This window comes from Dromiciops gliroides, chromosome 4 (genome assembly GCF_019393635.1).
Source record: "Dromiciops gliroides isolate mDroGli1 chromosome 4, mDroGli1.pri, whole genome shotgun sequence".
NCBI lineage: Eukaryota > Metazoa > Chordata > Mammalia > Microbiotheria > Microbiotheriidae > Dromiciops > Dromiciops gliroides.
Genome location: NC_057864.1, coordinates 441355295 through 441379727, shown reverse-complemented (window position 1 = coordinate 441379727; position 24433 = coordinate 441355295). Strand labels below are relative to the sequence as shown.

General features: G+C 37.4%; 1 protein-coding gene and 1 pseudogene across 3 annotated transcripts in view; both read right to left on the bottom strand.

The window, feature by feature from the left end:
• The window catches only part of MAGI3 (membrane associated guanylate kinase, WW and PDZ domain containing 3), a 224895-nt gene that overhangs the window by 164050 nt on the left and 36412 nt on the right, over window positions 1-24433 (bottom strand). The window lies entirely within an intron of this gene.
• On the bottom strand, window positions 6247-7548 carry LOC122753523 (annotated as a pseudogene).

The window sequence follows — 24433 nt, the reverse complement described above, 5'->3', positions numbered from 1 at the left end:
TAGAGCACCGGTCCTGGATTCAGGAGTACCTGAGTTCAAATCCGGCCTCAGACACTTGACACTTACTAGCTGTGTGACCCTGGGCAAGTCACTTAACCCCCATTGCCCTGCAAAAAAAAATTGATATAACTGATGAATTTTTAATGAAAATTATATGAAGGAGAATTTTATCAGATGCTGCACTCACAAATCTCAGCTGACATCAGGGTGATTCAGTTCTATAACTACCAATTTAAAATATGGTCCCATATAAAATCCGGGCACACTGCATACTTCACAAGAAATACAAATGAGGATCAATGTAAAGTTTTTCAAGTTGTTACAGAAAAAAATGAGTATCCATTAAAGGAAATTCAACTGTGAAATTGTGACAACATGGGGTCAGAGTACAGGGCACTTTGTGACTGTGAAAGATGCTGGCTTTCTCATGCCAAACAGTCTCAAAGGGTATTAAAGCTAAAGATGAAAATGTCATTTTTCTTGAGTGATGATAACTATGAAGCTCCCAGGATGCAGTGCTGACTTATCTCCATGGGACTTTCTCTACCACACCTCTTCACTCTGGAAACTCACTACACCCTCAAATGACTTCTCACACCAGAAGTGCCCTCAGTCCCTGGGGCCTCCCTTTCCGAGTAGCTAGTTCCTTCTAGAACCTCCAATTTAAGAAGTTCCTGGCCAAAGATGTCTTTAAAATCTGCCCAGGCTGCACTGCTGGTCTCCATAAGACTTTCTCCACTGTGCCCCTATGTTAGGTACCTTCTCCTCATGTGTTGTCTTTGACCATCAAAAGGAAGCTTCTCAAGGGCAGGGGGCTGTCTACTTCTAGCTTGTATACCTAGCTCTTAGCACAGTGCCTGGCACACAGTAAGCACTTAATAAATGCTTACTGGGGGGCAGCTAGATGGCACAGTGGTTAAAGCATTGGCCCTGGATTCAGGAGTACCTGAGTTCAAATCCGACCTCAGACACTTGACATTTACTAGCTGTGTGACCCTGGGCAAGTCACTTAACCCCAATTGCCTCACTAAAAAGAAAAAAAGAAAAAAAAAAAGCAAACAAAATAAATGCTTACTGACTGAACATAACAAAAATTTCCTTCTGAAATGGAGGAAATATTTGGCTGGTATTGTGGAAAAACTAGTACGTAAAACACATCGATGCAAGATCCCTGAATTCACGTCCTGATCCCAAAAGACAAAGTGATTGCATTTTTAGAGTTAAGGCAGAGTATAATAAATCAACAAAATGCTATTTTTTGTTTTCCAATTTTAAAAATGCTTGTCTCTTGTATGAAATAGACATAAAGACCTGCTTAGTAATCACCTGATTGGTCCTCTAAAAGAAAGACGCAAGTCTCATTTTTTAATAAATAAGGAACCCATTTGAATAGACAAATATGATTGAAGTCAGTAAATCAACAAGCATTTATTTTGCATGTGCAGTGTACCAAGCACTGTGTTAAGCACTGAGTAAACAAAGAAAGGCAAAAACCTGGACTCAATGCTCAGGGAAGTCACATTTAATGGGGAGAGATAATATGCAAAAAACTATACATAGAAGATATATACAATGCAAATGGAAGGTAATCTCAGAAGGAAAAGGCTAGCAGTGAGGGAGGAAAGGTAAAGACCTCCTGCAGATAAAGGCACGTGAGTAGAGTCTTGAAGGAAATCGGAGAAGCCAGGATGTGGAGTCCAGGTAGAAAGGCAAGTGAAAAGGCCATCCTTTTCCAGGAACAATATTCAGAAAGGAAGAGTTTTGTGTGCGAAACAGCAAAATAGGGCAAGTGGAGCTAAATCACAGAGTGCATGGAGGGGAGCAAAGTCTAAGCCTGGAAAGACAGGAAGGGACCAGATGGTGAAGAGTTTCATATGCCAAAGGAACAAAGGGAGTTTATCGAGCAGGGTGGTGACATGGTCAAATCACGTTTTTAGGAAAATCACATTGGCAATTGAATCAAGAATGAACTGGAGTGGGGAGAGACTTGAGGCGGGAAGACCAATGAGAAAGCTATTCCAATAGCATGAGGTAATGAGAGACTGCAACAGGATTGTGGCTGTGGGAGCGATGAGAAGGGAATAAACAGTTACTCCTTCCACATTGTGGAGGTTAGGCCCAGCACCCCCTCATTGTGTAAAATCCATGTAAAATGTTTTGTCTCTCTTTTCATACCAGAGAGGAAGTCTGAATTATTACTGTACTGAAAGAGAAAATATATTGACATTAGACAATACTATACATATTTTATGCATTTCTGAGTTTATAACTGCGTGTCATCTGTGGCTTCCACAAAACTTCCCCAAAATTCACATTTAATTTTTTATGTGGACACATGACTATACTTGAACCTGTGGTGGGGAAAGTCACAACGTGGAAGAGATAACTGTATAGGAGAGATGCTGACATTTGGTCTTAGACTATGTAACTTTTACTTAACTATAGTTAACTATACGTGTGTGTGTGTGTGTGTGTATACACACACATATATATACATACACACACACATACATATATATATATATATATATACAGAGGGGGGGAGAGAGAGGGAGAGAGAGAGAGAGAGAGAGAGAGTGTGTGTTAACTATACTATAGACTTATACTTAACCTCTTTTAATGTCAGTGCCTTCTCTATGGGATTATCTCCAATTCATACTCCATACTATATTTTTGTTTGTACATACATTTTGGGACTGTCTTCCCCATTAGACTCTGAGCTGCTTGGGGCAGGAAATATCTTTTGCCCTTCTTTGGATGCCCATTGCTTAGCCCAATGCCTGACAAGAGTAAACCCAAAATAAATGTTTGTTTACTTATACTCTGTATGGAACTGAAAATCTCATATTTTGGCTATAGGTAAATAAAGGATTCTCTAATTTATGAAACGAAGCAATATATTTTACTACTATTCATTAAATCTTTCTGTAAAGCCTGTTTTTCTGCTATAGCTTTTATATAAACAAAGTATCTAAATTAGAAGAATGACTAACACATTTCAAAAACGACATACATCTAAAAATAAGGCCAAGCATCACATTGGTATTCTAAGTTATTAATATGAAAATTATGAAGTATTTTATAAATGAATAAATATGCTGCTATTTTATTATACATTATGAAATGGTAATAAGTCCTTAATTGTACATGAATAAAATATGATCTAACAAAATTATTTGTGTGGAATGCTTTTTTGAAAAAGTAGAGGAGAGAAGGATAATTCTTATAAGGTTTGTTTCTAAAAACAATTTGCAAACCACTGTCCTAAGTACTTTGTCCTCTCTCCAACCTCTGAGGTCTGCTATGTCTGTCTTTGGCTTGCTTCTCTCACTATTCTCTGTCCCAACGCAATCTATAACACGAAGGGCTTGGACTAAATAGCCTCTGAGGTCTCTTCTGGCTCTAGTACAGTGATCCTAGGGGGCAGCTAGGTGGCACAGTGGTTAAAGTGCCGGCCCTGGATTCAGGAGGACCTGAGTTCAAATTCGGATTTAGACACTTGACACTTAATAGCTGTTGTGAAACCTGCGGCAATCGCTTAACCCCCACTGCCCCGCCAACAACCCCCCCCAACAAACAAACAAAAAATAGGATAAAAGCTACCTTATAAACAATTTAAAAAAAAGAACAGTGATCCTATAATTTCATTTACTCCTAGTTTTCAACTCCACCTCTATGCAGATGACTACCATGTCCGTATCTTCAGCTTATCACTCTTTTGAGGTCAAGACTCACAGCTCCAACTACCTACAAGTTATCTCCATCTAAATGTTAATCACTAAGACATATCCCAGTACCAAGCTTACCTTTTCCCCTAAACCCTGCTTCTTCTTCTGACCTTGACTACTTCTGTCAGGACGCACCAACATCAATCTTTCTTATGTGAAAGCCTTAGTTTAACCTTTGGTTATAATAGGTGAAGGTGAGGAAAGTCCTCTCCATTTCAGCCTCTCACATCTGGCTTCTTTTTGCTACTGAGAGGTTATTGAAAGGAGAATACAAGATTTAGGGGTCAGGAGAACCAGATTCAAATTCCTACACTTAAATTGACTAGCTTTGAAAACTTGGTAAACAACAATAATAGCAAGAGATTTCCTAAATTTACATATTACATATTACTACACAAATATTTTAATTAGTCTGCATGGCACAATTTGATCTGGGGATAGAACACCAGGCCTGGAGTCAGGAAGACCTGAGTTCAAATCTCCCCTCCCCCCACACACCCCAATCCTAATAGCATTTCCCACCCCCAGTTTTCAACATTTGTTTTTATAAGATTTTGAGTTCCAAATTTTTCTCCCCCCTCCCCAAGACAGCAAGCAATCTGATACAGGTTATATATGTACAATCACATTAAACATATTTCTGCATTAGTTGTGTTGTAAAAGAATCAGCACAAAAGGGAAAAACCTCAAAAAAGAAAGCAAAAAAAAAAGTAGAAATTGTATGATCCAGGGCAGCTAGGTGGCGCAGTGGATAGAGCACCGGCCCTGGAGTCAGGAGTACCTGAGTTCAAATCCGGCCTCAGACACTTTAACACTTACTAGCTGTGTGACCCTGGACAAGTCACTTAATCCCAATTGCATCACTAAAAAAAAAAAAAGAAATTGTATGATCCAATCTGCATTCAGATTCCACAGTTCTTTTCTCTGGATGTGGAGAACATTTTCCATCATGAATGAGTGCTTTGGAGCTGTCTTGGATCACTGTATTGCTAAGAGCTAAGTCTATCACAGTTGATCATCACACAATGTTGTGTACAATGTTCACCTGTTCTGCTCACTTTCTGAGTTCAAATCTGACCTCTGAGATTTACTAGCTGTTTGACCCTGGGCAGGTCACTTCACCTGTTTGCCTTAGTTTCCTCATCTGAAAAATGAGCTAGAGAAGGAAATGGCAAAATGTTCCAGTATCTTTGTCAAAAAACAAACCCTCAAATAGAGTCACAGTCAGACATGACTGAAACAGCTGAACAACAACATTTAATCTAAAACATGATGCATTTTATTATTTAACTTTAAAAAAGTTATTTTTATCTCATGACAGATAAAAATAAATATTTATTACAAAACATTAGAATATACTGTTTTTACCTGATACTTCCTTGTTATGAATTTTATTCTTCTAAGCATATAATATGTCATAATAGCAAGAGTGCTGGATTTGGAGTTAAGGGACCTATGTTCAAAATTCTGCTTCTGCACTTACCAACTGTGTCCCTTTGGGCAAACTATTTAACTGCTTGCTTTACATCCATCCTTTACCCTTATCCTTTTAATCCTTCTTTTAATTTATCCATCAAAAGCTGACAAAAGGATGTTCACTTTATAAGTATAACATTCTCTAGAACCTTGGGGGTAGGGGAAGTAGAAATGTAGTCCCAGACTCAATTAGTAGTGAAACATGTGAAGTTGCTTAATCAGGTCTAATACATCTCCTGACATCCTTCTTAGCTAAAATAGCTCACATAGTAAGAGGTGTTTAAAAACAGTAGTTTCATAACCACTCATAGGGAATATTACAAAGGAGAATTCCTATATTAGCAGGGAGTTGGACTGAGTGACTTCTTACAATTTAGACTCTAGGGCTAAACATTCCCTAAGGTATTTTTAGACCTCCGCATTTTCTCTAAAATTCTCTAAAATTTGTGACTGAGATTACCAGCAAAATTCCAGTTTAAAATAACATTCTCTTGGGGGCAGCTAAGTGGTGCAGTGGATAAAGCACTGGCCCTGGATTCAGGAGGACCCGAGTTCAAATCTGGCCTGAGACACTTGACACTAGCTGTGTGACCCTGGGCAAGGCACTTAACCCCCATTCCCCCCCCAAAAAAAACACAATAAAAAAACCCCATTTTCTTTAACGTTCTTCTAAAATGCACTTGTTTCCTTTTCTTTTCTTTTTTTTGGATGGTGAATTAAGTACAAAATTTTAATTTCAGAGCTTAACAATTATAAATGCTTGTGTACATTTAGTCAATCAAGAATCTTCAGTCCAAGCCACTGCATATACATATTGAAATGAAATATACAAGTCATGAAAAAATGCTTGGGGGTGCTTCTTTACCATAAGGAAATAATTATGTCAATCATTCTGCGCACTGAACATCATAAATTGCAAATGTCAGCATTTTATATTACTGATTTTATTAACTTTTTAAAATAAAACTATAGTTGCATATTACAACAAAAACAATAGCTAGTGGTGAATGTGTTAAGATGATTATAGTCCTTCACTCATTCATTATTGCATACAAAAGCCAGAATTACAATGGAGAGTATAACCCCACCTCTGTATGGGATGGTGCTCATCATCCTCACAAGTTTCTCCATTGTATCTTCTCTCTTGGGATGGGTCAAAGTCCACCAGTTCTATCTGATCCATATCTTCAGTCTCCTCTACTTCCTTTCTTTCGGGCAGTAACTTTTCCAACAAAAATAGGTAAACTAGGAAGTTTACCTTAAATTCAATAATTAGAATTCCTATCTCATAAGGTCAGCAATAAATTGACTGCTTTTTGTTCAGCACCTTTGATATCTCCATGTTTAACAATCTGACCAGGATAAGAAGTAATGACTATTATCAAGAGGTGTTATTGGGGCAGCTAGGTGGCACAGTGGATAAAGTACTGGTCCTGGATTCAGGAGGACCTGGGTTCAAATCCAGCCTCAGACACTTGACACTTACTAGTTGTGTGACCCTGGGCAAGTCACTTAACCCTCATTCCCCCCCCCCCAAAGGTGTTACTGGTTTCTGAAATCTACACAATACTTCAACCAAATGAATATCCATAGACGTGAAAAGGTCCTCATCTCATCAAGTCCTTCTGATCTAAAACAATGATAATATCTCCTGGCTCCTGGTTACCTTCACCAAGGAATGTTATCTTCTGACCATCTTTCATGCCCTTGTCAATATGAACCTCCAGAATCTTCTTCTCTCGAACAATTTTCCATTCATTACAGCTTTTACATCTATCTTTAGGGCTGATTAGTTAGTTCCCCATGCCCTTGGCAGTCCATGCTAACTGACTGAATTTGCTGAACCACCTCAGGTCCTATCTGATGAATTCTTGCTTGCATTCCAGTGCCTCTGAGATTAGGACAGCATTTGCTTTCTTACCATCCTTCACATTTGTCACAAGTTACATTCTTTTTCAAAGCCAGTTTTCTCTTTCCACCATTATTTAAATCTTCTAAGGTCACTGACAAGAGTTCAAACAACATTTTTACTTCTCTGTTCCCTTTGCATTTTTTCCACCTCCTCCAAAAAAACATATCAAAGATATTCATTGGATAACCAAAGCAACCACCAGAACCACCCTCTTTGATGGTTTGTTCTCCACCTTTGTCATATAAGTCTATTTTCTCTGCATCAGAAAGCACTTCATAAGCTTGAGAAATCAGTTTGAATTTTTTCTCCTTCATTTGGATTTTTATCTGAGTAATATTTCAAGGCCAGTTTTCTATATGCCTTTTTAAGTTATTCTAGGGAGACATTGGGTTTTACCCCCACAATATCATAATAAGTCGTTTCCTTCACCATTTTTTTATAGCCCGGGAGTGACACTCGTGGTATGCCAGGTGTTGAAATGCCTATGTCTGCGGTTTGAGAGGGGACTGCTCAGGAGCCCGGTTGGGATATTGAGGATCAAGTATTAGAAAGAGAGGGATGTGAGTTGTTGTGAGTGGAGCTAGGAAGTGGTAGCTGCTGCCCTCCACTTCTGAGTCTTCTAGAAAGTTCCACCTAAGTTTTCTAATTTTGTGTAATATAATTAACACATTAGCGTTCATACTTCTAAGTGGATGTACAAAAGACATTTATTCAAAATGTGAGGAAATCAAGGAGCTCTTACAGATTTATTTATTTTTTATTGCTGTTGTTCCATGGCTTGTGATGTCACTGTGGTAAGATACTACTCCAGGTACTCAATAAAATCTTGTAAACAAACATACATGGTAAAAGCAAAAACAATTCCCACAGTGACCATGTCTAAATATGTCTTAGTCAGCATATTGAGTTAAGCCATTGTTGGAGGTTTCTTCATCATTCTTCATTGGTCCTCTGGAATCATGGTTTGATCATTGCATTGATCAGAGTTCTTATGTGTTTCAAAGTTGTTTGTCTTTACAATGCAGTTGCAAATATTATAAATTGTTCTAGTTCTGCTTACTTTACATCAGTTCATACAAGTCTTCTAAGACTTCTCTAAAACCATCCCTTTCATCATTTCTTATGTTATTATAGTATTCCACTACATTTATATGCCATAATTTTTACATGTATTCTTCAACTGATACTCCCCAATCTACTTCCAGCCTTTAGTTCTTTACCACCACTAAAAGAGCTATTATATTTTTGTACATATGCAAACTTTTCTTTCTTTCACGTATATAAGGTATATGGTATCCTGGATCAAAGTTATACTTAGTACATTGGGGGCATAGTTCCATATTACTTTCCAAAATAGCTGAACCAATTCACAATTCCACCATATAGTGAATGGATGTATCTGTTTTCTTACAGCCCTTCCAACATTTGGCATTTTGGGGGTCAACTTTGCAAATATCATTATGTGTGAAGTGAAAGCTCAGAGTTGTTTTGAATTTTCATCTTCCCTAATTGTTAGTGATGTGGACCATTTTTTCACCGTGCTATAGAGCTTAGATTATTCCTTTGACTAACTACCTGCTCATATCCTTTGATCAATTATCTACTTGGAAAAAGGGGTATGTTTTGTTTGTTTGTTTTTGTTGTTTTTTGTGGGTGCAATGCTGGTAAGTGACTTGCCCAGGGTCACACAGCTGGTAAGTGTCAAGTGTCTAAGGCCCGGTTTTGAACCTCAGGTCTTCCTGAAGCCAGGTCCGTGCCTTATCCACCATGCCACCTAGCTGCCCCCAAAGTTCCTATTTTTATAAATGAGTTATATCCTTATATATTCTTAGAAATATCTGGTATCCCTGGATCAAAGTTATAAATTTAGTAACATTTGGGGGCATAGTTACAATTGCTTTCCAAAAATAGCTGGACAAATTCACAATTCCACCAATAGTGAACAGATGTATCAGTCTGTCAAAAAACCTTTTTTGCAATCATCTTTTCCCAGACAAATGTTTCCTTTGTAGTCTAATCTAATAATTCCCTTCTAATGCACTGTTTTGTTGTGCAGAAACTTAAATTTTATGTAATCAACACTGTCCATTTCTCTCTTTTGTTTGGTCATGAATTCTTCCCTTACCCTTAGATCTGAAAGATAATTTCTTCTTTGCTCTTCTAAATTTGGTTTTGATGTGACTTTTTATATCTTACAGTCATGTATTCATTTGAGCCTTACTTGGTATATGGTGTGAAGTGCCGGATCTATACCTAATTAAGTGTTAGTTCTTTGAGAGCAAGGATGTCTTTTACTTTTTTGCTATCCTCAGCACTTAGCACAGGAATTGCATATAAATGTTTGCTTAATGTTTATTAATTTCAGCTCAAAATGCTTTATTATATCCTGAGTACTTAGTCACAGCAAGTTACTTAATAAATGCTTGTTGATTTGCCTTGTTTGCCTTAAATGGTGAGTCCTTATCACAGTAAAATGGGTCTTTAGGTTTATAGAACACTAGGCTACTAGAATAATTTCCTCCTGCATGTTTGTATTACCAATCTGTTCCACTGACCAACTTCTCTATTTTTCAGGCAGCACCAAATAGTTTTTTACCATTATTATTTAGTATAGTTTGAGATCTGGAACTGTTAGCCCCGCTTCTTCCCCATTCCCCCCCCCAAAATTTCCCTTGAGATTCTTACCCACCTACTGTTCCTCCAAATAAATTTCATTACAATTTTAATAGCTCTATAATCCTTTGGCAGTATGACTGGTAAGCCCTGGATAAGTAAATTAATTTAGGTGGTATTATTATTTTTATTATATTAACTCAGCATATATGCCTTGAACAATTAATGTGTCCAATTACTTCAGTGAGGGAACTCATCCTACCAATGCAGACCTGTTCTGCAATTTTCAATCTTAAGAATTGGGAACAGAAAATGCAAGTAACTTGTGTCAGGATCATATAGTCAGTATTTTATGAAAAATGAAACTTGAACCCAGGTTTCCTGGTTCACTCCTCAAGTTACTATTTAATGCTAAGAGGGAAAAGACAGGATTTATATTCCTTTTTTTTTTTTTTGGCAGAGCAATGAGGGTTAAGTGATTTGCCCAGGGTCACACAGTTTAGTAAGTGTCAAGTGTCTGAGGCTGGATTTGAACTCAGGACCTCCTGAATACAGGGCAGGTGCTTTATCCACTGTGCCACCTAGGTGCCCCCTCCATATTCTTTTTTTAAGAGTTCACCCTTTTCTTTACATCTAATCCCAATGGGTAGTATAAATGTACACAAGGAAAACAGTGAAAAGAATAGAATTAATTTAGTCTGGTCTAATTTCCTAATTAAAAATGGCTAGTAACAGTGCCGAGATTACATAGTGGGTACTTAATAAGTGTTTGTTCATGAAATAGTGCCTTTTGATTTTCTATTTCAATGACTGTCACACAAGATGATTATACTGACTGATTTCTAAGTGGCTGAATGAATTAATGACTCTTATTTCTCTCTGCATAATCATTATAATTGTATTGCTTACATCATTATGCATCATAGTACCCTCACACATAAACATCACTTTATACCATTTTAGAAATTTAATATGCTTAAAATGTTGACATATTCTTATTTTCAACCATTTACCACATACTGCTCAACAAAAATATAGGGGTGGGGATTGGGAATAAATTAAGGCAAGAAAATTGTAGTATTCTGTATAAAGGAAGAATACAAAAATAAGACTTAAGTAGGATTTCATTCAATTCACAGATCACACAAGTGGAAAGATCTTGGTTTACCTCATTTAAATAAATAGTGATCAGGAGACCTGAGTTTCAAATCTGCCCCCCCCTCAGACATTTGACACTACTAGCTGTGTGACCCTGGGCAAGTCACTTAACCCCAATTGACTCACCCAAAATAAATAAATAAATAAAAATAAACAAATAAATAAAATAAATAGTGCTGGAGGCAGAGTGACCAGCTACTTGCTCCCCCATGCACAGCCACCAGTCTAGCCCCTGAAGCACTAGAGGCCAAATAGCAAACTGATGATCAATTAGCTTCCTGCTCCTTCATCTCACAATTCCAATGAAATGGAAACATAAGGGTTGTAGATATGTGAGAAGTCTCCTACACAGGACCACATCAGCAAAAGAAAAATGAAGAACAATAAAATTAAATTCCCTCCATTCCAGTCAGGGACCACAAAAAATGCAGATGGAATCAGGACTTATCACATAAAGCAGGGCAACCCTGGGAAACTGGCCAGAAGCCTGTATGTACTGAAAAGGAGCCAGGTAAGGAAATAGGACGTAAACAGAAGAAAACACCAAAAACAGTGAAAAATATGGATTTAAAAGAAGTCTAAGAGATAAAACCAATCTGAAAAGAGTAATAAATCCCGTGAGAAATGCACAGCAGAGCCTCCAGGGAGACTTTTGTATCAACAGTGCCTAGTACATAACAGATAACTAATGAATGCTTGTGATTTGATTGATTTAATATTTATATTTATAAAAGTCATACTAGTTAGGTAATCAAATTTATTATTTTTCATTGATGAAAGAGCTATTTATTGACACAGAAAAGGAGCATATAAACTATATATCTGAGCAATCTCTATTCATCTGTAAATTTATGCAAAATATATATTATACATGTCATCTGTAAGAATTTGTGCTAAATGCTTTTTTTACAATATTATCTCATTTGATCCTCACAACAATCCTGTGAAGTAGGTCCCCATTTTATAACTGAGGAAACTGAAGCAGAGGTTAAGTGACTTGCTCTCGGGTCAGATAGCTAGAATCAGAGGCCTATTTTTGAAACCTCAGGTCTTCCTGACTCCAGGCCCTGTGGTGCCAGCTGGCTACTTCTAAAGGTCTATCAGAAAGTAAGAGGTTATTGCTTTTTATTCAAACTTAAACAGAGCTTTGCTTCTCTGTCATCAAACTCTCTGTAATGCCAAATGATATAGGAGGTACAGGATGGGAGGTATTTTGGCTTCATTAATAAAATGTACAGAGCCAGACCTGGTTCAAGTTCTCTACTGACATAAACTAGCTGTGAGACCCTACACAAATCACTAGTAACTTCTTGGTGTTATAGACAACTCTCTAAGATTCAACTGAAGAGCAGATACCAATTTTTTATTTTTTGGGATGTTTCCACACAGAATTTGCCTTAACACAATGAGATAATATGTCCAGGCCAAAAAAAGGTAAAAAGCCCATATATAGTTGACTATAGTTGCTTGAAATGTCATGCATGGGACCTAAATCCTCTAGTTTCTAACACATTATATTAACAGTTACTGAATAACTAGAATGGGATACATGAACTAGACTAGAGAAATCTGCTAGAGTAATCATATTCTCTTTTTAAAAATTGTTTCCCATTACATGCAAAAACAATTTTTACATTTGTTTTTTTAAAATTTGAGTTCCAAATTCTTTCCCCTCCCTCCATCCCCTCAATGAGAAAGCAAGCAATGAGATATAGGTTATATACATGCAGCAATGTAAAAATATTTTCCCATATTTGTCATGTTGTGAAAGAAAACAGACAAAAAAAATCCAAGGAAAATAAAGTATAAAAAAGTATGCTTTGATCTGCATTTCAGACTCCATCAGTTCTTTCTTTGGATAGCACTTTTCTTTCTTTTTTTCTTTTTCTTTCTTTTCTTCTTTCTTTCTTTTTTTGGTGAGGCATTAAGTGACTTGCCCAGTGTCACACAGCTAGTAAGTGTCAAATGTTTGAGGCTGGATTTTGAACTCAGGTTCTCCTGAATCCAGGGCCGGTGCTCTATCTACTGCACCACCCCTAGCTGCCCCTAGATAGCATTTTTCATTCCTAAATCCTTTGGAAATGCCTTGGATCATTGCGTTGATCAAAATAGCTAAGCCATTAACTGTTGAACATAAAATTTGCTCTTAACTCTGTTCAATACTTCTCCTGGTTCTGTTCACTCACTTTGTATCAGTATATACAAGTTTTTCAGGTTTTTCTGAAATCATCCTGTCTCATCATATATCACATCACAATCACTTGTTCAGCTAATCCCCAATTGATGGGCATCCCCTTAATTTCCAATTCCTTGCCACCACAAAGAGCTGCCTATAATTATTTTTGTACACATAGTTCTTCCCTTTTTTTTTCCTTTAATTTCTTTGGGATGCCAGACATAGTAGTGGTATTGCTAGATCAAAGGGTAAGCACAGTTTTAAACCTTTTGTCCATAGTTCCAAATTTTTCTCCAACAAGTTGGATCAGTTCACAACTCACCAACAATGCATTATTGTTCTATTTTCCCATATCCCTAACATTTGCCTTTTCTGTCATGTTAGTCATCTGACCAAGTGTGAAGTCGTATCTCAGAGTTGTTTTAATTTGCATTTCTCTAACAGTAATTCAGAGCAGTTTTTATATGAGTATAGATAGCTTTGATTTTTTTCTTCTAAAAAAATGTAGTCTTATAAATTTGACTCAGTTCTCTATATTTGAAAAATGAGACCTTTATTTAGAGACTTGCTGTAAAAATTTCCCCTAGTTTTCTGCTTTCCTTCTAAGCTTGGCTACAATTGCTTTTTTAAATTGAAAAACCTTTATAATTTTATGTAATAAAAATTACCTATTTTATATCCCACAATGCTCTCTATCTTTTGTTTGGTTGTAAATTCCTATCTCTATCCATATGTCTAACAGGTAAACTATTCCATACTTCCCTAATTTGTTATGTATGACCCTTTATATCTAATATCATGTACCCCATTTTTACCTTATCTTGAAATATGGTGTGAGATATTGGTCTATACCTAGTCCTGCCAAACTGCTTTTCAGTTTTCCAATAGTTTTTATCAAATAGTGAGTTACTGTCCTGTCCCCAAAGCTTTAAATCTTCGTGTTTGTTCAAACAATAGATTACTATGGTAATTACTACTGTGTAGGGGCAGCTAGGTGGTGCAGTGGATAGAGCACCGGCCCTGGATTCAGGAGGTCCTGAGTTCAAATCTGGACTTGACCCTTTTGTTCTTCCCGATATGTTTATTATTTTTTCTAGCTCTGTAAAATATCCTTTTTGGTGTTTTAACTGCTATGGCACTGGATAAGTAGAGGTAGGTAGAATTATCATTTTAATTATATTGGCTTGGCCTATCCATGAGCTATTAATATTTCCCAGTTGTTTAGAGCCGATTTCATTTGTGTGAAAAGTGTTTTGTAATTGTGTTCAAATAGGTGTCTTGGCAGGTAGACTCCCAAGTTTTTTATATTGACTAGTTTTAAAATTGGAATTTATCTCTTCCATCGCTGTACTTTTGTTGGTAACACAGAACATGATGATGAATTGTGTATTTTTATATCTTGCATCTTGCAAAAGTTGTTAGTTATTTCAACTAGTTTTTCAGTTGATTCTCTAGGCTTTCTCCAAGTATACAATCATATTGTCTGCAAAGAGTGATAATTTTGTTTCCTCATTGCCTATTTTAATTTCTTCAATTTCTTCTCCTCTTATTGCTTAAACCTAGTTTCAGTACAATATTGAATAAAAGTGATGATAATGGGCATCCTTGCTTCATTCCTTATATTACTGGGAAGACTTCTAGCTTATCCCCATTAACAGAGAATACTTGGGGGCAGCTAGGTGGTGCGGTGGATAAAGCACAGGCCCTGGATTCAGGAGGACCTGAGTTCAAATCTGACCTCAGACACTTGACACTTACTAGCTGTGTGACCCAGGGCAAGCAACTTAACCCCCATTGCCCTAAAAAAACAAACAAAAATAACAATAAAGAACACCGTTAAAAAAAAAAAGAAAATCTTAACAGAGAATGCTTGCTGATGGTTTTAGATAGATACTACTTAACATTTTTTAGGAAAGATCCATTTATTCCTATGTTTTCTATTGTTTTTAATAAAAATGGGCATTGTATTTTATAAAATGCCTTTTCTGCATCTATTGAGATAATCAGATGATTTCTATTTTGTTTTGCTATTGATATGGTTAATTATGCTTATAGTTTTCCTAATATTGGACCAGTGCTTGCATTCCTGATACAAATCCCACTTGGTGGGGTGGAGCCAAGATGGTGGAGAGAAGTCAGGAAGTTGCCTGAGCTCTCCCAAGTTTCCCTCAAAAACAACATTAAATCAAGCCTCTAAATGGATTCTGAAACTACAGAACTACAAAAAGACAGAGAGACACAATCTTCCAACTTGAGATAATTTAGAAGACTCTCGGGAAAGGTCGGTCTCACTCGGGCAAAAGGGGAGCACAGCACAGCTCAGTGCAGCACAGAGCGGGTCGTCTTGGGCAAGTCAGGCAGGTTCGGCCAACACAGAGCAACGGAGGCCCCTTGATATGGCTCAGCAAGCTCGTAGTGCAACAAGCCACTTATGACATCCACCAGCACCAGTAGAGAAGACAGGCTGCCAGCTGGAGGGCCACCCATAGGACATGCGCAACCAGGCTGGCCATCCCAGCACCTGGAGCAATCTCAGGGAGCAAGCCCAGGGCACTGAGAAATCCACAAAACCCCAGAGGGCCTCAAATAGAAAGCCAGTCACACAGTCCCCCCTATCCCCCAGCACAAGAAGCATGAAACACTGAACTCTGTGCCCCCAGGAACAGACTCAACTTTAAAAAAATAAGCTGCAATATGAGTAAGAAACAGAAGAGGGCTCTTACCATTGACAGCTTCTGTGTGGACAGGGAAGAGCAAACAGGAAACTCTGATGAGGACAATACTCTCAAATTGCCTACATGTGAAGCCTCAAGAGGGAAAAAGAATCGGTCTCAAATCCCACTTGGTGACAGCATGTGATCTTTGTGATATGTTGCTGTAATCTCCTTGCAAGTATTTTATTTAAATTTTTTTCTATGATATTCATTAAGAAAATTGGTCTATAGTTTTCTTTCTCTGTTTTTGGCAGTTCCTGGTTTAGGTATCAGCACCACATTTATGTCATAAAAGGAATGAATAGACTCCTCCTTTGCCCTATTTTCCAAATAGTTTACATAATATTGGAATTATCCCCCAAGTGTTTGGTAGAATTCACTTATGAATCCATTTGGCCTTGAAAAGTTTTTCTTTAAGGAGCTCATTTATGGCTTAGTCAATTTCTTTTTCTAGATAGAGTTATTTAAGTATTCTATATACCTCTTTTGTTAATCTGGACAATTTATATTTGTATAAATGTTAATTATTTCATTTAGGCTGTTAGGCTTATTGGCAGATAATTGGGCCAAAACAGCTTCTAATAATTGCTTTCATTTCATCTTCATTGGTGGTGAATTTATTCTTCATTTTTGATACTAGTAATTTGTTTATTTTTTAAAAATCAAATGAACCAATGGTTTATCTATTTTATTATTGCTGTTGCTGCTGTTTTTAATAAAACCAGCTCTTGGTTTTATTAATTCAATGGTTTTTTTAACTTTCAATTTATTTGAACTCCCCTTTGGTTTTTTGGTTTTTTTTGGGATTTCTAACTTGACATTTAATTGGAGATTTTAATTAGTTCTTTTTCTATTTTTTTTTTAGTTGCATGACTAATTCATTGATCTGCCATTTCTCCTATTTATTGATGTGTTAGAGATATAAATACTCCTCTAAGTTACTGCTTTGTCTGCATCCCCAAAATTTGGTATGCTGTCTCACTCTTGTCCTGATTTCCTTTCTGATGTTTCTCTTGAGTCTTGAACTGAAAGTCAAATTTTCTATTCAATTCTGGTCTTTTCATCAGAAATGCTGGAAAGTCCTCTATTTCATTTAAATGTCCATTCCCCCCCCAAAGGATTATATTTCAGTGTTGCTGGGTAGGTGATTCTTGGCTATAATCCTAGCTCATTTTCCTTCCAGAAAATCATATTCCAAGTCCTCTTATCTTTTAGTATTAGCAGCTGCTAAATCTTGTGCTATCCCTGACTGTGGCTCCACAATACTTTTTTTTTTTGCGGGGCAATGGGGATTAAGTGACTTGCCCCCCAGGGTCACACAGCTAGTAAGTGTCACTTGTCTGAGGCTGGATTTGAAACTCAGGTACTCCTGAATCCAGGGCCGGTGCTTTATCCACTGCACCACCTAGCTGCCCCCATGCTCCACGATATTAATTTTTTTTTTTTTCTCGGTACTTGCAATATTTTTTTCCTTGACTTTGGAGCTTCCCATTCTCGGATCTCTTTCAGGACGGTAATTGGTAGATTCTTTCCATTTCTATTTTACCCTCTGGTTCTAGGATACTGGGGCAGTTTTCCTTGAAAATTTTCTTGAAATATGATGTCTAGTTTCCATGTTGATCATGGCTTTCAAGTAGTCCAATTAAATATCTCTGATTTATTTTCCAAATGAGGTATTTCATATTTCCTTCTTTATTCCCCATTATTTTGATTCTGTTTTACTGTTTATGTCTCAGGGAAGTTCATTATCTTCCACTCGCCCAATTCTAATTTTTATGGTATATTTTCTCTCAGTGAGCCTTTGTATCCCCTCTCTCTTCTCATTTGACCAATTCTGTCTAAGGGTTTACTTTCTTCAGTATTTTTTGTTTGTCTCTTTTACCAAGTTTTTTACTCTTTTCAAGATTTTCTTGCATCACTTTAATTTCCTTTTCCCAGTTTTTTTCTTTACCTCTCATTTCATTTTTAAAATCCTTTTTCCAGCTCTTCCAGAAAACTTTTTGGGTCTAAGGGACTAATTCACATTTTTCTTTGAGGCTAAACATATAGCTGTTTTTTAACATTGTTGTCTTTTCAGTTTGTATGCAGATCTTTCCTGTCACCGTGGTATGTGTTCTTTGCTCCGGCTCTTTTTGTTGTTGGTGGGGGTGTTGTTTGGTCACTTCCCCATGCATATTTCTTGACTTTTAACCTCTATGTTAAACTTGGGCTCTGCTTTAAGATGGAGGGGGTACTGTTCCATGTTCAGGTTTTTCATGTTGCTGTTTTCAAAGTTATTTCTGATGTCTATAAGTTTTCAGTTCTTCCAAAGTAGTATGATTCTAAGAAGAGGTGTAGTCACTGTTTCCTGGCCCTTGCTCTGGTCTCTGAATGACCAAAAGCACTCTTTTTCATCCTGAAACTATGACCAGGGTCCCCACTCCTTCTAGTGGACCTGCTTGTCCTGGGTCAGTGACTCAGAATGGCATATGGTCAATGCAACAGAGTCCTACACACGATGCCAGCAAAGACTCTCTAAATCTCCTTCTGACCAGTTGTTTGACCCCCTTAATAGTGCCAATTCAGTCCTATTCAGGCCTACTACTTGCTTGCTGGAGCATGGCCTGTGCTGGACTCTGCTCCATTCTCACTCCAGTGAGATGGACCTTTCCTACTGACCTTCTAAGTTACCTTCAGCTGGAACACTGTTTCACCATGTCATTTTGTTGGTTCTGCAACTCCAGAATTAGTTTTAAGGCATTATTTTAAAGTTGTTTGGAGAGGAACTAGGTAAAGTTCAGGCAAGTTCCTATCTTTACCTGCCATGCTGGCCACTAAGTCATTCTATTTTTTCAACCAAGAATACTGCACAAGGCTGCTTTTATATTTTAAAATACTACACCACAGGGGGAAGCTAGGATGGCACAGTGGATAAAGCACTGGCCTTGGATTCAGGAGAACCTGAGTTCAATCCAGGCCTCAGACACTTGACACTTAACTAGCTGTGTGACCCTGGCAAAGTGACTTAACCCTCAATTGCCCTGGCAACAACAAAACAAAAACAAACAAAAAAATACTACACACAAACGTTTTAAAAATTTCGAAGTAAATACCTAGTTAAGCTCTAAGTGGTATAGGAAACATATAACAAACATTAAACCTAATATCCACGTATTAAAAAAAATACTACTAAACCTACTCTGTAAGGTAACCTCCAACTTGGATATCTCGTAAGCATCCTATATTCAAAAGAGATCTTATTACCTTTATGCATAAACTCAGCTCTCCTTCTAACATCTTAATTTCACTGAGGAAACATCATGCTTTTAATGCCCAGGTTATAACCAAAGAGTTATCCTCAGCTTTTCACTTTCCTTCATTCCCTACATATGAATTAGTTGGTTTATCATTCATCTCTTCAACATCTCCTTGCACACATCTCCTTCTCTCACAAAATTACCTGAACTCAAGTCCTCATCACTTTTTTTTTTTTAAAATTTTTTTTTTTTAGTGAGGCCATTGGGGTTTTAAGTGACTTGCCCCAGGGTCACACAGCTAGTAAGTGTTAAGTGTCTGAGCTGGATTGAACTCAGGTTCTCCTGACTCCTGGGCCGGTATTCTATCCACTGCACCACCTAGCTGCCCCCTGTCCTCATCACTTTTACCGGGACAATCTGAAAGTCTCAAAGTGGTATTTCTGCATCCAGCTCCTCCATAGTCCAATTTATCTCTCCAATTACAAGCTGACCATCCTGAACAAGCAGAGTTGGTCATATATCCAAGGATATTAGGATGATGCATAAACTCCCCTGTTGTGCAGCTGAAGCCCTTCAGAACTGCAACCCAACCCATCTTTCTAGGTTGATTACATTCCTTCCTTACACACTACGATCAGCCAGGCTGGCTTCCATCTCCCTGAGTGAAGTGCCTTTTTGCTGTCCCCTATGCCTCAAATGTTATCCCCTCCTCACCCTTGCCTTTTGACCCTCTGAGCTCCACTTAAGGTTCAGTTCAAGTACCAACTCTTCAAGAAGCCGGTCCTGATTCCCCCAGATATTCCACCTCACCCCAATCACTGTTTATTTGGTTTATATACAGTATTTACTAATGCATGAACACATCCTCTTTCCACAGCAGAATGAAAACTCCTTGAGGGCAGAAACTGTCTCACTTTGTCAATGAACATAGAAGAGTAAGGCCATTAACAGGAACAGTAACGTGAGGAGGAAGAAACAGTTTGGCGGGAAAGTTGAGTTGAGGTGCTGGGGTGGGGGGCCCATTCTAGAGCTGTCCTGTAATTATTGATGAAACATACTATCCACCTCCAAATAAAGAAATGATATTGATAGAACATAGACTGAAACATGCTATTTTTCACTTTCTTTCATTTTTTCTTTTATTCAAGTTATCTTTATACAAGATGGACTAATATGGTCGTGTTTTACATAATTGTACATGTATAACCTATATCTGATTGCTTACAGCCTCAAGGAGGAGGGAGGGAAGGGAGGGGAAGGAGAGATAAAAATTGAACACCAAAACTCTAAATAAAAATGTTTATACTTTAATAATAATAATAAAATAAAATATTTTTTTTAAAAACCAGTATTGTCCTGTAAGCAGCTAGAAATGTGGACCTGGGCTGAGGAGAGAGGTTGGCACAAAATAAAGTTGGGGGAAAAATTTGTGGTGAGCAAAGTGTCAAAAATGGAACTCCAATATAACATAGGTGTTTTAACCTGATAGCTAAGAGACCTGGTCCTTTCTTTGGAGCATATCAGAGAAGCTCTATTAGGTCTTTATTCCAATTCAAAAGTGCTTACTAGGTATCTGCTGTGCATAGAGTATGAGGATCCTGGGGAGAAGGAAACAAGTTATGTAAGGCAAGTTCTTCCCCTCTTGAGGAGTTTAAAGTCTAGTTGGAGGGTGGGGTGGAGATAAGTACCTGAGAGTTGAGGAATCAAGTGCTAGGATTTCCTTATCCTGTTCATGGCACTGGTCATGACTGTTCTAACTTTTGGAATCATCCTTTTCCTTCTCCCTTGCCTTATCACCCCCAATCCAATTTCCCAAGTCCTGTCAGTTCAATCCTCCACAGCATCTTATCCTTTCTTGTCATTTCTCATTGCCACAACTCTAGTTCAAGCCCCAGTTATTTCTTGCCTCTTCTATTCAAACAGCTCCCTAACTTGGCCACTTCTAGTCCTCTCCCCTCTCCAATGCATCAGTACACATTACTGTCAGATCTTAAAGAGTAGATCCAATCACTCTCTGCCCAAAATACTTCCAATGGCTACACTAAGCCCAAATGCTTAGTCTGGAATTTAAGACCTTTCCACAATCTGGCTCCCAACTATCTGCTTAGGCCCAACTCTTAGTACTCTTACAGAGGACGCTAGTAGTGCAGTGGATAAAGTACCCAGCGCTGGATTCAGGAGAACCTGAGTTCAAATCTAGCCTCAGACACTGACACTTACCAGCTGTGTGACCCTGGGCAAGTCACTTAACCCTCACTGCCCAGCAAAAATAAAAATAAAATCTCATATTACAGATGAGGAAACTGACAGTGAGATAATTTAAGATGCTTACCAGAATCACAAAGTACTACATGAATGAGCAGAACTTGACTCAGGTCTTCCTCACTCCAATCAGTATTCTATATATTATAAACATTTAGTAGTCCAGTAGATCTAGATTATTCATTTTTTTACCAGATGCAAGCAAAATTTCCATTTCTGTGCCTTTGCCCACTGCTCTGTTATCTATGGAATACTCTTCACAGGAGCCTGACTCCCATTTTTTGCCTTTTGATATCATACTCATGTTTCAGGAATTAGCTCAAATATGATCTAACCCATGTCATTCAAACAATACTTGTCTACCTCTTCCACACTCCACATGGAGAGCAGAACTAGAACTACTATAAAGAAGCGATATAGTCAGCCCCACATCAATAGACAATCTTATTTGATGGCAGTGAGGTTCAATGAAAAGAGAATAGGATTTGGAATGAAAGGACAAGGGTTCAAATCCCAGCCCTGCCACTTCCTGCTTTGGGCACTTCACTCATCTTCCAGGGGTCTCAGTTTCCTCAATTATGGAATGAGGAGGTTGAACTACATGACCCTCTAAGGTCTGTACTTATTAAGAAACAGCTCAATAATATTCAGCTTTCTTTGAATATTAAATCAACTGTCAGATAAAGCTTTTTCAAATCGTTTAGAATGTTTAAACCATTAGCATTTGGCTCTAGTCTTAAGAGAAGGATTTTGTTGGGTTTACCAACTTTCTAAACCAGTTTAAAAATAACTTTCTACGGATAACTGTTTAGAGCTATTTACTAATATTACCTAATGATTCCTGAGTCAGAAGTAATGATGGGAATTAACTAAGAAGAACAGGGGCTGGAGTGGAAGAAACAGAGGATGAGGCCCTTTGGTGGCAAAGAAACAATCCCAGCTGTAAAACACATGCCTGAAAAGCCTGAAACTAGAATGTTATCCCAAAAAGCATTGGGATGGTTTGGTTCGCTACATTAGAAGACAGGTGTTTTCTGACTGATTAATTTTAAAATTCACTGAAATTTTAATCCAAAAAGGGAAATGGCATGTAGAATTGAATTTTTTTTTTAAAATCTAAGGAGTATTAATGAATTATGATTTTCACAAAGAGATTTACTTGAATTGGAAAATAAAATGTGATACCATCCATTAAGAAAGCCCACATGAAGAAAGAAGAACGGATTCATATGAAAATCTTCAGTGTAGGGGCAGTTAGATGTATGCAGTGGATAAAGCACTGGCCCGGATTTCAGGAGGACCTGAATTCAAATCTGGCTTCAGACACTGACATTCACTAGCTGTGTGACCCTGGGCATGTCACTAACCCCTCATTGCCCTGCCCCCCCCCAAAAAAAGAAAATCTTCAGTTGCATTTTAAATCAAAGACAATCATTTTTGCTAATCTTTTTGCACTAGGTGTAATGCATATACCCAAAGTACATAAAGTATAGAGAAACATGACTCTACTGAAAACGTTCACTGACAATTAGTAGTTCCATATTTATGCTTTATTTCATAGTTATTTCATTGGGTGTGTATCTCTCTTTAAAAATCTGAAAAAGGAATTACCTGCTTAGATGGCTAAATTTGCTAAAATTAACTAATTACTAATAATATTATTTTACTAATCTGCAGTATCCCTCAGGGAACTGTGGTAAAATTATTTGTGGTAAAGATATATATCGGAAGTTTTAGCTGAATCATTTGAGAGATTGCACATGCTACTGAAGCGGCTTTTGAAGGACCACCTTTTTTGGGGAGGAGAACGCGAGGAACTCCAGGACTTTGGACTTAAAGTGAGGGCAAGAATGGAAGTTCTCTCTCTCTCTGGTGGTGAATTTAGCAGTCCCTGAGCAACTGCCTCTACTATCCTCCCCAATAAGCGTCCAAATAACCTTTGAAGACTCTAGTTATTTGATATTAACATATGTTAGTTAGCATAGGATGTTATTTTTGGCTGTTTCATTGAGTAAACTCATTGTTTTTCAAATGAAACACAGGGGGAAATGTGGTAAAATTATTTGTGGTAAAGTTATATATTGGAAGTTTTAGCTGAATCATTTGAGAGATTGCTCATGCTACTGAAGCGTCTTTTGACGGACCTCCTTTTTTGGGGAGGAGAATGTGAGGAACTTCCGGGATGTGGACTTGGTGAATTTTAGCAGTGATGGAGTGGGATTGAACGGAGTGCATGTGGTTTGGTGTTCGGTCTTTTCAGAGATTTCATGGTCTGGTGGGCAAGTTTGGGCATTTGGTGAGTTTATAAAGGAATCAGACTAAGCTTAGATATAGATTGTTCATTTGTATTTCTCCTTCCTTATTTCCCTAATTGGTTTCAACTCTTGTTGTCTAATTAATTCCAAGCAATAAAATAAAAAACTGATCCATCATAGATTAAAGCTCAGTGGTTCCTTTTTCTTAAGGAAAGTTAAAGGGGAGATAATGCTCCCGCATATCTAATTTGCCTTTCCACAGCACAAACTGGGATTTAAAAAAATATAATGGACGATTATTTCAATTTATTGCTCTCACTTTAGAAAGTTATTATATATTAATAATATTTTAGTGAGAGCAAAAAAAATATTTTCTACACCAAAAAAACTTAAAATAATAATCTATTGTATGTTTATCTCATCTTTTAAACTGAATATATCTTATAATATATATTTTGTACAATAGTATATGCATATTATTTATAAATATGTATATATTTATTAGGGATATATACTAAAAATTTTGTCTTTACTAACATGGGATGTGAGATTTTTAAAGTTGAAGAACGTGTTAGAGGACATCAAAGGCAAATTTCACTTCTCAATTTTGCCTAGGTCTACTACTCTCACAACCCAAGCTAAATGAATAAGTTCAGGTGAAGGAAGGGCAAGTTAGTCTATAATAAATTGTCTCTCTGTAACAAGTACAGCAACATGGGAATGTGATTCATAGAGACTAGCAGGGCTAGCTATCTAACAACAAACAGGTGTACACAAGGGTATTTCATGCTTCTTCCTCTACACAGCTATGGCTCCTTAGGAGCTATGCTTACTCCATAATTTCTGTTCTTTTCCCAAAACATAGAATACTATCCTATTCTGCCATTGTACTTACTATACATG